This window comes from Cebus imitator, unplaced genomic scaffold, assembly GCF_001604975.1.
Source record: "Cebus imitator isolate Cc_AM_T3 unplaced genomic scaffold, Cebus_imitator-1.0 Scaffold103, whole genome shotgun sequence".
NCBI classification, from domain to species: domain Eukaryota; kingdom Metazoa; phylum Chordata; class Mammalia; order Primates; family Cebidae; genus Cebus; species Cebus imitator.
In genome coordinates, this window is record NW_016107418.1 from 4,383,157 (window position 1) to 4,396,069 (window position 12,913).

Sequence of the window (12,913 nt, forward strand, 5' to 3'; positions counted from 1 at the left end):
CAGCCTCAACTTCCCAACCTCAAGTGATTCTCCTGCCTCAGCCTCCCAAGTAGCTGAGACTACAGGTGTACCCCACTGCACCCAGCTAATTAAAAAATATATTTTCGAGGCGGGTGGATCACGAGGTCAAGAGATCGAGACCATCCTGGTCACCATGGTGAAACACCGTCTCTACTAAAAGAACAAAAAATCAGCTGGGCATGGTGGCACGTGCCTGTAATCCCAGCTACTCAGGAGGTTGAGGCAGGAGAATTGCCTGAACCCAGGAGGTGGAGGTTGCAGTGAGCCGAGATCGCACCATTGCACTCCAGCCTGGGCAACAAGAGCGGAACTCCATCTCAAAAAAAAAAAATTATATATATATATATATATATATATATACACACACATATATATATACGCATATATATATATGTATATATATATATGTGTGTATATATATATATATGTGTGTGTATATATATATATATATATATATATATATATTTTTTTTTTTTTCTGTAGAGTTGGAGGTCTTACTATGTTGCCCAAGTTGGTCTCGAACTCCTGGGCTCAAGTAGTTCTCCCACCTTGGTTCTTCAAAGGGCTGGGATTACAGGTGTGAGCCATGGCACCTCACGAGTAGGGGCCTTAAAGCAGAGATTTTCCAGCTGGAGCCGAAACTTCAGGTATGTCTCCAAGGTTAACTCTTTCAGAGGGTTCTTCATGTGCTAGCTACTTTATTTACAGGGTCTCTCCTGCTTTCACTGGCCCAGTACCTCCAGCCAGTGCTGGTGATAGGAAATTTCTTTGGCATTTTTCGCAGGCCACCCTGGTCAGTCCTATCAACCCCCATCATTGCACTGCTATTTTATCCAAATGATTTGGCTCTGCATCTTTCTCTCTCCATAAACTGTAAGCTACTGAGGGCTTTGGGCCCCTAATCTCAGGCATACATAATGTTGGCATAATAAGGCATGTAATAAATTTTTGCAGAGCTGCTCGTTAAAATGATATATTAATAATAGTATCATATTAATATACTCATTTCATTTAAGACATTTAAACCATATATTATATAATTAATATGCTAGGATGTTATGATATTAATATATTTTTATGATTCTTCTTTTTCAGAGATCCAGCTGCTGAGAACCCTTACAGACCTCCAGGCACCCATCATCCCTGGCTCTCTGAGTAGCACTGGACTCTTGATGATAATCTCCATCTGGATGGGACAGAGCAAAGTGGATTTGTTTGAGCCAGGGCAGGGCAGAAAACACCACCAGCTATCTCTGGCAACAGAGCAAGCAAGGGAATCTCTGAGGGAGAGTAAATAATGCCACCCCAGCAGCAGAATCTATACCTTTTCCTGGCAGGGACTGGAAGGGACTGACTCTTCCTGTCTTTAGGGATCTCCTGGTCCCCCTGAGGCCCCTGGGTCCGAGGAGGAGCATGCTTCCTGAGGACAGTCCTTCTCAGGACTGGGTGACTGGCTGCTCCCCTCCCCCTGAGTGTGTCACAGCTGGGCCCTCTGTTTCCCTTGGCTGAGAGGGGAAATAGCGAACATCTGTCATTTGCATAATGTGTGTGCTTTTGCCACTTAGAATCCTCTGTTTCTACAAACAAATGCTTTTACAATAAAACTGAAATGCCAGAAAAAGAGAGACAACCTACTTTAAGGTCACCGCTGCCTCCCAGCAAGGACGTTTAAAAATAACCCCCAATCTGCCATGCGCTCACAACTCTCATTGCGCCAGCTCAGCGGCAGGGCCAATGCCACCAGGACAGCTATGTGGAAGGTTCCGGGTGGGGCAGAGATGAGGGAGGCTGTTCTCACAGTGCTGGCATCTGGTCTGCGGGTCCACCCTGCTGATGTCTGCCAAAGGGCACGTCGTCAGCCCCTGTTAGACCAGTTCTGGTGCCAGTTTCCAGCTACAGTGAAACTGCTCCACACCTGAGTGGGGAGTGCGCTGTGGGAAGTAAAGTTCACTTGGATGGCATGGATGCCAGGGTGTGGCATTGGGTAGACATCAAGCAGATCCCTCAGTGAGTCCTGGGGCTGTTACCTCCAGAAGTGGCTCCAGTGACATTGCCAAACAGGATCATACATTTTTGCAGCTGAACCTTGGGGATGAGCTTTTTCAGTAATTGTTGAGCTGTGCCCCAGAGATTGCTGACGATTCTGGAGCAGTGATATGGCTTGGCTCTCTGTCCCCACCCGAATCTCATGTTGGATTGTAATTTCCAATGTTGCAGGGGGTAGCGGGGGATCTGGTGGGAGGTCACGGATTGTGCGGGAAGATTTCCCCCTTGCTGTTCTCATGATGAGTGAGTTCTCACAAGATCTAGTGGTTTAGAAGTGTGCAGCATTCCCCTTCTGCTCTCCTCTCCTGCTGCCACGTCAAGACATGCTTGCTTCCCCGTTGCCTTCCACCATGATTGTAAGTTTTCTGAGGCCTCCCACCCATGCTTCCTGTACAGCCTGTGGGACTGTGAGTCAATTACACCTCTTTTCTTCATAAATGACCCAGTTTCAGGTAGTTCTTTATAGCAGTGTGAGAAAAAATTAATACAGGCAGCTATTCAGTCCTTTACCTACAATAATTGTGTCTGTGACACCAAATGTGGCCCCTCCCAGGGAGTGTTGCCTGTAACTAGGAATCACCTTCTGAAACAGAGGAATGGAGTTCTGCTGGGGGCTCCCCACAAGCCGAGAGGCAAGGGCAGACGAGCACAGCACCGAGGGACATTGCCCTGTGACAAATGTCCCACATACCTGTGGGCAAAACTCACCATGCTGGCAGCACTGTTTGCTCTGATCTACCAGGCAAAGCTTGTGGACAACATTAGATATAAATCCGTCTCTGTTTCCCAAAATTGTCCTGAAAAGCACCAGGAGATTAGGTCTGAAATCTCTCCAAGCAGAGACATCTAATTCCTATTCTCCACCTCTTTCTGAGGGGCCAGTCCAAAGACCAGAGATGGGACCAGAGTGAGGTATCTTTCTAATCTAGCATTCCCACAACCCACCCTTTGCCAGTCACAGCATGACAGTCACAACAGAACACGAGTCCCGCTGCATTCAGGACCATGCCAAGGTACCCCCATCTACACGGCAAGGGAGAGGATGGCCGCAGCAGGGGATGATGGAGAGGTCTCTCTCCAGCTTTTGCTCTGTTCTTCTTTACTGCCTTTGCCATTTCCCAGTTCTGCCTAGTCTAGATCATGGGAGAAATTAAATCCTTAAAAGGTTGAAAATCTTCTGATAATTTTCACTTGCTAAGTACGCACGTTGTGCCATGGACCATGCTAAGTGCTTTGTGCACAAGAGCTCACTCACTCTCACACCAACGGGACAAACATTTCAGCTTCATTTTAGAGACAAGAAAACTAAGGTTCAGAAAGCTGGGGATCTTTCCCCCGGTCTGGGCTTTAACACAAAGCTGTGTAACTTCAAAATCTGTCCTCTTAACTCTGAGGACAGGGACCAGAATGATGAGCAAAAATGCAAAGCAAGTTGTATTTGTCCTCAGCAGTCTCCCACAGTCCTGTTGTGTGAGGTTTCTCTTGACCCTGGTGGTGATTCCTGACCCCACCCCACCTTCAGCACACGTGTTCATGTGCACACACCCTCCACTCTCTTTCCCAACGTCTGTGTGTCCACACATACAAATACCTTGGCTTCCTCTCATTTCACTTTAAAATCTCATGAGAATGGATTAGCAAAATTCATTCAATCTCAAGTTTTAGTAGATGAAAGCATTTCAGTAGGTACTGTTCCCCATGTTATCTGATTTTGAGCAGTGGTCAAAGGCTAAACAGTTTCAGTGTTGGGCGTTAACACAATAGAGCATGTGTTTGCTGCGAAGTAATCAATCCACTTCCAGGAGATTTTTTGTGACATTTTCCATTTGTAAGTTCAGTTTTACTAAAACCATGTTTAGAGGCGAGGGGATTCAACACCCTGTGAGTGGTGAAATCCCAGAAAACTCTTCATATGCTGTGGTGTGTAACCAGAAGAGAAATTAACAGACTAGTTAGAAAAGATGTTCCCAACAATAAAGAAGAATAAGTCAAAATATTCTCTCTCAAGGCACGGTTCCTGTGGTGCAATTGATTGCAAAAGTGGGTGCAATTGTTCTCTCCTTGTATCTGTGCTCTTTTCATAGAACAGGTGGCCACCAGAAAGAGGTAGAATCAGTGTGCTTGCACCAAGCTTAGCTCTCAGGAGGTCCTGCTCAACCCTTTCCTCTTTCTCATACCCTTACCTACCTGCGATAATAAGGCCAGGACAACCTGCTGGGTGAAATACTCGGGACACCGTTTTATCCCAGTGACCCAGCCAGCAGCCAAGCAACCACCATCAAGTAAGCTCATCCTAGACCAATTGGCCTGCCCCATCCCACCTGTCCACCAAGTAAAGAAGCTTGAAGGAGTCCGGCCAAAGTCAGCAAAGCTTGGCTCAGATCAGTAGAACTGTCCAGCTGACTTGCAAACTCATGAGTAAGAATAAATGTTTATGTTTTTTAAGCCACAGAGTTTTGGGGTTGCTTGTTACACAGCAATGGTGAGCTGCTACAGTTATCTACATAGTAACTACACTCTACCCCAAAAGCATTGTACAAAGCTCATTTCCTCTAATATCTGGCCTATTGAAAAAAAAAAGAAAAGGATTATCTCAGCATATCAAATCAGACCAGCAATTAACTAGATTTTTAACCTATCTTTTTGCTCTGTAATAAAATAATACCTGGATTTTGTAACAGCTAGTGAGTGTTGTATTTCACATAATTTAAATCTACTTAACCTGTATTTTATACGTTAAAAAGAAGAAGAAACTAAAACCAATAATCAATCTGACGTGTTTGGCAACACAAATACCCACTAAAAATTGATTTTACTTTAAAAATAACCGTTTTACAATGTCAGAGTCAAATTTTAAAAAGGGGTTTCTGGAAAATCTTGGTTGCATTCAAGAAAAGACTTCCCCCGCAGTGATTTGGAGAAGGTAATGTTCTACATCTCAGCTAGCGTTGGCAAATCAGGGCTAGGGCTTTCACTCTTGTGTCTGTGGCTCTTAGTATGAGTCTTGGAAACAGAATTTTCCTGCAAGGAATCAACAAGACCTGCTGCAAATTGTCGCACTTCGTGCCGCTTTTAGCTTCCAATCTCAGTTCTACTGCTGGCTCTGTGATGTTGTGCACAGAACCACCCTCATTTCCAATTCTAAAACATTGTTCAAACTGTAATGATCCATCACAAAAGATTCAGTGCTGTTCAGGGAGCAGTTTCAACTGAGAGCGATTTAGGCGGCTTGCAGGCTGTTAAAGAATTTCCAAGGGAAAAGTCATTGTTGAAAGAAAAACAAGTCACTGGTGGGTGGTGAGCATTCTCCACCTAAACATGTTGCCATATCTCCTCGGGATTATTTAAATACTAGCACATCGCAGATATACACAAAGCCCCTCTGTACTTGGTCTTGGTTCGTTCCCCACTCTTTCTCCCCTGGGATGATTAATCACCAGCTAGAATTCCCATCATCATCATCGCAAGCATAGGGATGGTTGCTTGTGGCATAAGGATGACGTTTATCAGAACTCTGCTAAAATCTTGATACATTATGGGTATAGCTATAATACTACCAAAGTTGAAATTAAAATTAAATTAATATAATATTCTAAGTGAGCCAAATTGGTTCCTATATAGTTATTAAATATTTACACTGTGCTAGACACTGTGCAAAGCACCTTCCACATTTTCATTGAATTCTCACGAGGACCCCTAGAGATAAATATTTTTATTTCTGGTCTACAGACAACAGGATTGAGCTTGATTAAATTGCCCAAGGACTTAGAACTAAAGAGACTCACATACACCCAGGGTCCATCTGACTTTAAAGACTGTATATTCAATCGCAAGCACCTCTTCGACATTTTCTAGATGTCCTTTTTCTTTTCTTTCTTTCCTTTTTTTTTTTTTTTTTTTTTTTTTTTTTTTTTTTTTTTTTTTTTTTTTTTTTTTTTTTTTTTTGAGACAGGGTTTTTCTCTGTCACTTAGACTGAGGTGCAGGGGCACAATCACAGCTCACCACAGCCTCTACCTCCTAGGCTTAGGTGATCCTCCTGCCTCAGCCTCCCGAGTAGCTGGCACTACAGACATGTGCCACTATGCCCAGCTAATATGTTGTATTTTTTGTAAAGACAGGGTTTTGCCATGTTGCCCAGGCTGGTCTGGAACTCCTGGGCTTAAGCAGTCTGTCTGCCTCACTCCCCCGAAGTGCTGAGATTACAGGCACGAGCCACTGTGCCTGGCCCATTTTCTAGATTTCTAAAATAAAGCTCAATATTAGAGCAATTGGCATGTAGTTTTGAAACATGTTCTTTTCATCTTTCTGAAGTTGGAGTAATAGCCCCTGCTTCTTGGAAATCCTAACTTCTAGGAGTCCTTTCCTTCCTCGTGACTTTAGGGAGTGGTTCTGAGATCTCACCTAGATGCTATAACTAAAACAAACTAAAAACCCGCTCAAGCTTCAAAATTCAGCTTAAATGTCTCTGGGACACCCCTGGGCCCCCCTCCCTGTCTGACCTGCAGCCCATGGAGCAGCCCAGCCCTCCCTGGCTCCTGCCGTGTTCCCAGGCCACCTCCAGCAGCGCCTGTCCCATGCATCTCCATCTCCTAGTCTCCCCGAGTCTCCTCCCTGAAAGGTGACCACTGCCTTCTTTAGCCATCAGCTTACCCAGTGCTGCCACAGGCATCCCATAGTTCATGTTTTTAAACCTGATGAATGAATGAACAAATGAATCGCAATTGGCTCATCTGAAAGCAGAGAGGTAAGTTGAAGAGAAATCATTTTGTGGAGAGGCATTTTTAGAATGGCACTGAAGAAAATCTGTCCTGAATTTCAGGAAGCAGTTTTGGGCAAATTCAGCCTCAGTTTCCTCATCTGCAGAGGCGACTGGAGATTTTTAAAGACCCCTTCTAGCTCCACTATTGTGATTCTTAGTAAATAGTAGACTAATTGGATTTAGAGGCCAGAGTCGTTGCAGAGCAATTTTGAAACAATAAGGCTGCGGTTAGAGTCTTGCTTGGTGAAGTGGGTGGAGGAGACCAGAGGCTGCCACTGTGGCCCTATCCTGGCACCCCGCATGCCTGAGGTCCTGCCTAGCTGTTAAGAGTGGCTCTGTTTTGTCTGGGCGCAGTGGCTCAAGCCTGCAATCCCAGCACTTTGGGAGGCTGAGGCGGGCAGATCACGAGGTCAAGAGATCGAGACCATCCTGGCCAACATGGTGAAACCCCGTCTCTACTAAAAATACAAAAAATTAGCTGAGTGTGGTAGCATGTGCCTGTAGTCCCAGCTACTCGGGAGGCTAAGGCAGGAGAATTGCTTGAACCTGGGAGATGGAGGTGCAGTGAGCTGAGATTGTGCCACTGCACTCCAACCTGGTGCCTTGAGACAGAGTGAGACTCTGTCTCAAAAAAAAAAAAAAAAAAAGGTGGCTCTATCTCACTCTCAACGTGCATGACCTGGGCCACAAGCTATAAGGTCACCCCAGTTATGAAGCCCTAAAGAACAGGGTGTGAAGCATCGGGAGCCTCTATTCACAGGTTCCTTTGCCACCTCTGTGGCATGTCAGCCCTCTTGTGCCCATCTGTGTTCAGAGAGGCAGGCAGAAATCAACGTTACAGCACATCCTCATGGGCTGAGCACTGACTCTTCTAAAACCCTTGTCAGAAGCTCTTTGGGAATGAAGTTTTTTGCATATACAAAAGTCTGCAGTGTGTCTTGGGGACAAGCACATATCTAGGCCTGTGAATGATGCAAAGACGAACAGAAAGTCTCTACCCTCAAGGAGCTGCAAGTAGCAGACCGTATAATAGTGAATATGCTAAAAGCATAAAAATAACCAAAAAATAAATTAAAAAGCACCACCCATGAGGTGCAGCAGACAAGCCACACATCCTTACAGAGGAGCGGTAAGGTCAGAGAAAATGTACACATTCTCTGGGAGGTCAGGGCAGCCTGCCTGGAAGAGGCAGCATCATGCAGGCAGCACAGTCAGAGTGTGGTGCCCACTTTTACTGTGAGCAGTGGGCAGCAGTCCCTCTGCAGGGGCCAAGGCCAGGTCCCTGATTGTGTCTGGGGGCTACTTTTGTTCCTGCTTGCTCTATGCTGTGGTCTCCTTCCCTGCAGCCAAATTCGAGGATGCTAGAGACCCTTGGCTGGGAGCCCAGAAACACAGTGCACTTGTTTGGTTAGTGTTAGGAAATGCTCACAGGCACCATTTATTGAGCACTCACTCTGTGCCCGGTCTTATGTATGCAGCTGGCTCTCAACTGCCCCTCATCCTCTAGGTCCACAGGCAGGAAATCTGATTTTTCTTCCATGGCAACCTAAGCACAGAGCTCAGCATCTCTTCGAGATCCCCCACTAAATTCCATCCACACACAGCAAAGGGAGTAGGAAATATTTACAGAAGATTTAGGGAAGTCAGAAGAAGGAGTGGCCTCAAATTCCCCAAAGGCATGTCTAGCCCCCAGAGGCCCTTCTTGGTGACACCAGACCTGGGCAAGGTGAGGGGGACGGGAAGCATCTTGGGCTCTCTCACTACCAGAGAGAGAGCCCCCACCAGAAACAATGCCTTGTGTGCTGATGTCCCTCTCACGGGGAAGAAATTCAAGTGTCTGGATTGGACTGAGCTCAGGTCTGGCCTCCTGCGTACATCCTAAGGACAGAGAGGGCACTGCAGTGCTCCAGGGTCCCTGGCCTGAGGGGCCACCCATGGCAATGGCAGATTTATCCTGTGACTCCTGAGAGGGATATGAAGGTGATGCACTAACTTGCCATCCACATCGGTAGAGCATTTCTTGATCTTTATTGTACTTTGAATATGGATCTCAGAAGACACTCCAAAGTTCTTCTTTGTTCCCGAGTTCCCCAGGGCAAATCAGGAGGGTGACGGATGGATGGAAGTGAGGTTGCCACACTGAGGCTGTCTGCTGCCAATGTCCCCCGATCACATTCTCTAGCAGTAGGGTCGGGCGTTGAAGGGATGTTCTGGCATTGAAGACATTTAGATGGGATCAGGGCTGTGGAAAGGTTCCTGCCCTCTCATCCAAGCAGTCGATGATTCAGGCTTGGAAAAGAAAAAGCCCAGGTCAGAAATTGCCAGAGGAGAAGCAGTGCTGGCCACTTGTTCCCTGCTTTCCTCCAGGGCCGTCCAGACTCACTCCTCCCGGGAAGCCTCGGCCAGGATCTCTTGATTTCATGGCTCAGTCCTGATATTACCTAGAAGGCAACCCCAGTCTCCTAGATGTCTGAGGCTGCCCTCAGTGTTAATTTCTTATTGTCAGTGGTAGGAATGTTATATACTGAACGACCACTATTTATGTTAATGGCACCTGTTACAGCCTTCTTCAGCCTGCTGCCTTTTTTCTTTGCCTCCCTGTTTCCCAAGGTCTAAAAAGCCTTGGCTTTAAAAATGTGACCCTGTGTTTTAGTATTTTCAAGACTTTTGGCAGTATCCCCACCACCATAATAAACCTAAGAGAAAATGCTATAAAATAAAAGACAGAAGAAAAATAACACTATTGCCTTCCTTTGGGATTGTTTGTGGGCCAGTTTGCCCCACAACACAGGCTTCTGGGTTTGACTTCTTCATTCATTGATTTGTTTGCGGAAGGAGATGACAGAGCCTACTTCCCAGGGAGAAGGACCGGGACACGCGGGCCCTGCCTGGTCCAGCCTCCATTCAACCACAAGGCTTATTGTTCACCTACCCATCAGCAAGCTTGCTTATAACCATCTTCCAGCTCCTCGACACTGGGCTTGAATGTGGCCCTACAGCAGACTCCCCATCTCCCACCCATTTCCACATCCCAAGAGGCTGGCATAGCCTGCTGTCTCCCCTCTCCAGCCCCACTCTGTGACAGTGCATTTGCTTTGATGAAGGCAATATTCCATCATCTGGTGACCCCATTCCTGAGGCTAAGCTCCTGAGGGCATCCCAGCCCCAAATCCCCAAAGCCTAGACCATGCTGAGGACATCCCAGATACCAGTGGTCCGTGATCCCGAATAATAGATACTCCTCCAATTCTTATCTAGACCTAAACATACCCTCCACCATCTGTCTGCAGGAGAAACAAAATACCTTGAATTCTGCTACTTGCCCAGAATTTTCATCTGCTGACCTCTCTTTGATGGTTGTACCCGGCAAGGTAGAAACTTTCACCACTTCTCCTTGAAACCTAAGCCAAGGCTAAGCCAAGTCAGCCCCGAAGGTTATTTTCTTCTGAAGCCTTCTTGGTCCTGCTTGGTTCTCCAGGACTGAGAACACCCTCCCAGCAGGAAGAAGCTCTCCAGCCCAGGTCCTTCTGACCAGGGTAAGAAGGGAGAAGACAAGGAGGACTCTCTACCTGGAGAGAGCAAGCTTTAAGCCTGTTTGCTCCTCTTACCTGCAGACCCTTTGAAATGCACAGCAGAGCTCCTCTCTGAAGGCCGACGATTGAGGTGATAGGGTGGTGGGGGTGGGGCAGGAGCACGGGCAGGTCCAGCCTCACTCAGTACACATTTTGAGTTTAGCTAAAATAGTCACGAAGGTTTTCCAAGGCTCAGAAACAACGCAATGGAAATTGCCCCAGCCTCATCCTTGGTGGTCCCAAGTATCCATGGCGATAGGAAAGCCTAAACCCTATATCCAATACATCCACTATAACCCTGCTCTCCAGGGTGATCCAATAGTGGACTTCCTTAGAACAGGGGTCTGAATATTTCTGACTTTCTGTCTGCATGACCTTGGGGAGATCAGTGAGTGTCTCTGGGCCTCAGTTTCTTCACATGTTGAGTTAGGTTGATGACAGCTGCCTTGTCTACCTCCCGGATTGTTGTGAAGTTCAAATGCAATAATATATACAAGAGCACTTTCTAAAATTTGACTAGAGAAAACAACAATGCTGTGAGATGAACCCAGGTTTGCTTCCTATTCTTCCCCTGAAACCTCCAGAACAAGATCACTGAAGAGTATACAGCCTGGGCCAGGCACGATGGCTCACGCCTGTGACCCCAGCACTTTGGGAGGCCAAGGTAGGTGGGTCTCCTGAGGTCAGGAGTTCAAGATCAGCCTGGTCAAGATAGTGAAACCCTCTCTCTATTAAAAACACAAAAATTAGGCAGGTGTGGTGGCAGGCACCTATAATCCCAGCTACTCGGGAGGCTGAGGCAGGAGAATCGTTTGAAACCGGGAGGCAAAGGTTGTAGTGAGCCAAGGTCGTGCCACTGCACTCCAGCCTGCGTGACAGAGTGAGACTGTTTCAAAATAAACAAACAAAAAAACAAAAAAACAAGGAGAAGACATAGCCTGAAAGCGAGGACCAACTGGGGAGGATTAACAAGTCTTTTTTTTTTAATTGAGGTGAAATTCATATAAGATAGAATTAACCGTTTCCGAGTGTGTGACTCTGTGGCATGTAGTGCAGTCACGATGCTGTGCAGCAGCCACTTCTATGACATCCAGACACTTTCATCATGCCAAAAAGAGAACCCCACACCTATTGAGCAGTCACTCCCCATTTCCTTCTCCCCACAAACACCATTCTCCACTTTCTGTCTCTATGAATCTGACTACTATAGGGACCTCATGAAAGTATAATCATATAATATTGCTTTTTTATGACATGTATATTTAACTTCATGTCCTCGAGGTTCATCCATGATGTAGCATGTACAGGATTTCCTTCTTTTTTAAGGCTCGGTAATTCATACATCCATTTGTCTGTCAATGGGCATTTGGGTTGCTTCCTCTTTTTGGCTATTGTGAATAACGCTGCTATAAAAATGGGTGTACAGTTACTTGTTTGAGTCCTTGCTTTTGGTTTTTATGGTACCATATATACCCAGAAGTGGAATTGCTGGATCATACATCATTAATTCTTTATTTTATTTTATTTTTTTATTTTTTAAGATGGAGTCTTTCTTCATCACCCAGGCTGGAGTGCAGGGGCCCAATCTTGGCTCACTGCAACCTCCGCCTCCCGGTTCAAGTGATTGTTCTGCCTCAGCCTCCCGAGTAGCTGGGATTACAGGTGCCTGCCACCATGCCCAGCTAATTTTTGTATTTTTAGTAGAGACGGGGTTTCACCATGCTGCCCAGGCTGGTTTCGAACTCCTGACTTCAAGTGATAGGCCCACCTCAGCCTCCCAAAGTTCTGGGATTACAGGTGTGAGCCACCATGCCCAGCCAATTCTTTGTTTGAATTTGTTGAGGAGTTGCCATACTGTTTTTTGTAGTAGTTGCACCATTTTACATTCCCAATCAGCAATGTACAAGGGTTCCAGTTTCTCCACCTTCTTGTCAATACTTATTACTATTTTTTAATGGTTGTAGCCTTCCTAATGGTTGTGAAGTGGTACCTCATGTAGTTTTTATTTGCATTTGCCTGATGACTAATGATGCTCTCTGGCCATCTGCATATCTTCTTTGGAGAAATGTCCATTCGAGTCCTTTGCCCGTTTTAAAATTGAGTTGTTTGCTTTTTTGCTGGTGAGTGTAAGAATTGTTTATATATTCTGGATACTAAATTCTTATCAGATACATGATTTGCAAATGTTTTTCCCATTCTAAAATTTGTCTTTCCACTTTCCTGAGACTGTCCTTTGATATTCAAACATTTCTAATTTTGATGAACTCCAATTTATCTATTTTTTCTTTTGTTTCTCAAGTTTTGATGTCCGATTTGAGAGTCTATGGCCAAAACCAAACTCCTGAAGATTTATCCCTATGTCTTCTTCTCTTAAGAGTTTCACAGGTTTAGTTTTTACACTGAAGTCACTGATCCGTTATTTTTGTTTATGATGTGAGGTAGAGGTTCAGCTTCATTCTTTTGCATTTGGACATTGGGCCTTTGTTTATAAAAGTTTAGGGTTTTTTTTTTTTT